We start from the raw sequence: 2,839 nt of genomic DNA on the forward strand, positions 1-2,839 counted from the left end.
AAAATGGTATAAGATTTGTCGATTCAATTCGGTCCGTTCTACCTGCTCGTGATCGATTAGCCGATAATTTTCAAACACCCTGTATATATATATAGTTTATATGTATCACATAAGAATAAAAGATAGTAATAGTTAATTGGTATAAACTAAATTTATAATTTAATACTAATCTTAGTTTGCTTCTTTGGGTTACGTTTTGATTTCTCAACTTCCTTTATTCCCCCGTGAGTGGAGAGCCTTGTCGTGGCACGGGGGCTCACCCGGGGCTCTCTATGAGAGTCCCGGGTGCCAATACTCCACAGTACGGAGTCCCTCGTTAAATAGAGGGACTCTGTACGCTAGGGTCCGGCGTCCCAAGGGCCTCCCACACTCCCCGGAGGGTGAAAGGCCTGGAGGAACCATCCTTTGCAGGATGGGGAATCACTACGCCGGTAGGAGAAGGTAACTCTGACTTCAAATCCCGGTGATTCGGCACCGTTAGAGGGGGGATTGCTCCCTTCCGAATGCGGAGTGGTAGACGTCCACCACGGCCCTCGGGCCCGCGCGGGGCCCTCCCCTTCCCCCTTGGGGGAGGGGGTGGTTCCCTCGCGGTACCGGGGACTGGAGCGACGACGCAGTATCACAACTGCAGGCGGGCTCTGTCTTCGGACATTGAGCCCATGCCACCGGGGGAAGCGAATGCCTGGTGGGGTACTAACCCCATTGCACCCAGGCATTCACCACCAGGTATGCTCCAGTGGGCGGTCGTTCTTCATGAACTATCGCCCATTGCACACTGGGCGTCACTGGTGGAGACGCGGCCCAAGGGCAGCGCCTCGCGCCGTCATGGGGCGGGCGGGGGGCTGTCTGAAGGCTATGGGGGGAGTACACGGGACCGCTCGGTTTTACCGTGGTAAGGACCGTGTACCCTCGGAGAGGACGGAGTGGGCGTCCCTGTGGGACGCCTGGTGGGGTGGCCCATTCTTCCGGGCGGCTGCTCGCGGGGGCGGCCCCTGGTATGCGGCTATGCAGACTGGTTCGGTCCGCCCCCGCTGGATGCCAGTAAGGGGAAACTTCCACCATCATCCGCCCGCCTGGTCGCCCCACTCCCTAGGGAGTGGGTACGGAGCCACGCGGGACGGACCGACCCCTGCCGCCCGGTCGGGTGGGCCTCCCCGCCGGGGGTGCCTACTGGGATATTGGAGGTGTGAGTAGGGAGGGCGGAGGCGATCGCCCGGGCATGGCCCTGTCTGGCGAGCTTCCACTCCTCCGGTGTGTGGGTTAGACCTGGGAGTCCTTCGCTTTTTGTTCCCTACACCGGAGGAGAAGGCGGACAACGAGATGGAGGAGATGGTGTCGAACCGGGGGGATTGTTCGGCGAGCCCCCCGGCCGTAAGATTCGCCGGCAACCATACACTACATGGAAATGGACAAGGAAAACGGATCAACACGGCAGGTGATCGGATCCCTGCCACGGTTTCCCGGGGGTATTGTCCCTGCCCCCGGGCGATCGCCTCCCGAGGCTTCGGGCCCGGGAGGCTCCAGCGAAGGGCCAGCTGCGGGGTTGCCGACGGGCCCCGCAGTGGAAGTAGCTACCGTCCGAATGGAAGTAGAAGGAGGAGATGAGGGCAACGCACCATCCACCGCTGCGGAGACAGAGGAGAAGATGGGAATGACGCCCAAGCCGAAGAGGAAAGATTTGCGCTTGCAATTGGAACGGACAAACGTGGTCTCAATTACCGCGGGGACCTCAATTGCAGGATTGGCAGGAAGGATCCCAACCTCGGCAAGAGGGAAGGCGCCTCTCCCAAGGAGAGGGAGATCGGGAGCTGCCAAGTACCCGAGGGAAACGAGGATAAGGAGGGTGGTGGAGGGCGAAATAGTGAACTCTCCGATAGCGGAGAGTGTTTCGGCCGGTACACCAGCCTTCAGCGGTTCCGGTGGCGAAATTGACGCGGGCGACGTGTCATCCAGCGCTTCCAGCGTGGTAGCTGTGGAGACGGAACAGGAGGGGATGACGGGGGGAGACCCGATGCCCTCCACTTCTATGGAGGATCCGGGGGACTTGTCGTCATCATTTGACCAAGTCCCCAAGAAGGGAAAGAAGAGAGGGCGGAAGTCGAAAGGCTCCAACTGCCCGGGAGCTCACGCCATGTCTAAGATCTCCTCCAAGCGATTGGACTACGAGGACGACGAATGGGACAGAACAGATTTTTTCAAGATCACCAAGAGGGCTGGTCATGGACTGAAAAAAAGGAAGGGCTTGGTCGAATGCCAGCTGGATGACAGGCTCTCGTCATGCCAGAAAGACGCGATCGAGGAAGTAACCGCCCTATTCCCTCAGATGTCTCCGAAATCGGTGATGACGGAGACTCTGAGGGTATTGGAGACCGCGGGCGAAGCGGAGAGGCGAACCCAGTCCATGAAGGGAGACCTCCGGCGCCAAATAAAAGTGGGTGTCAACGTCGCAAAAATAGCGGTCCAACGTTTGGTCTCCGAAATTATGAAAGGCACGGGACCAACAGATGAGGTTAGGGCCAATAATTTGGCCCTAGAAAGAGAGGTGATCAAACTTCGACGGGAGGTAGATACCCTCCGGCGTGAGAGAGAAAATATGAGGGAACAGATCAATGCGCTGCAGGGTACGGTCCAAGATCTAAAGGACAGGAACAGAGAACGTGACCGCGGCAGGAGCCACGCCCTCTCCTCGGACGAGGAGATTCGCGGTGAAGGCTCCCCGATGAGAACACGGAGACGAGTCAGGGGAGAGCGTCTTGTACGGAGCAGAGGTGTCGACATTGAAGGGGCGGAGAGCCTCCCATCGGCATACCGACCGCCGATTGGCGGGGTTAGCAGGAGG

Source organism: Trachymyrmex cornetzi, unplaced genomic scaffold (genome assembly GCF_001594075.2).
Source record: "Trachymyrmex cornetzi isolate Tcor2-1 unplaced genomic scaffold, Tcor1.1 scaffold657, whole genome shotgun sequence".
Taxonomy (NCBI): domain Eukaryota; kingdom Metazoa; phylum Arthropoda; class Insecta; order Hymenoptera; family Formicidae; genus Trachymyrmex; species Trachymyrmex cornetzi.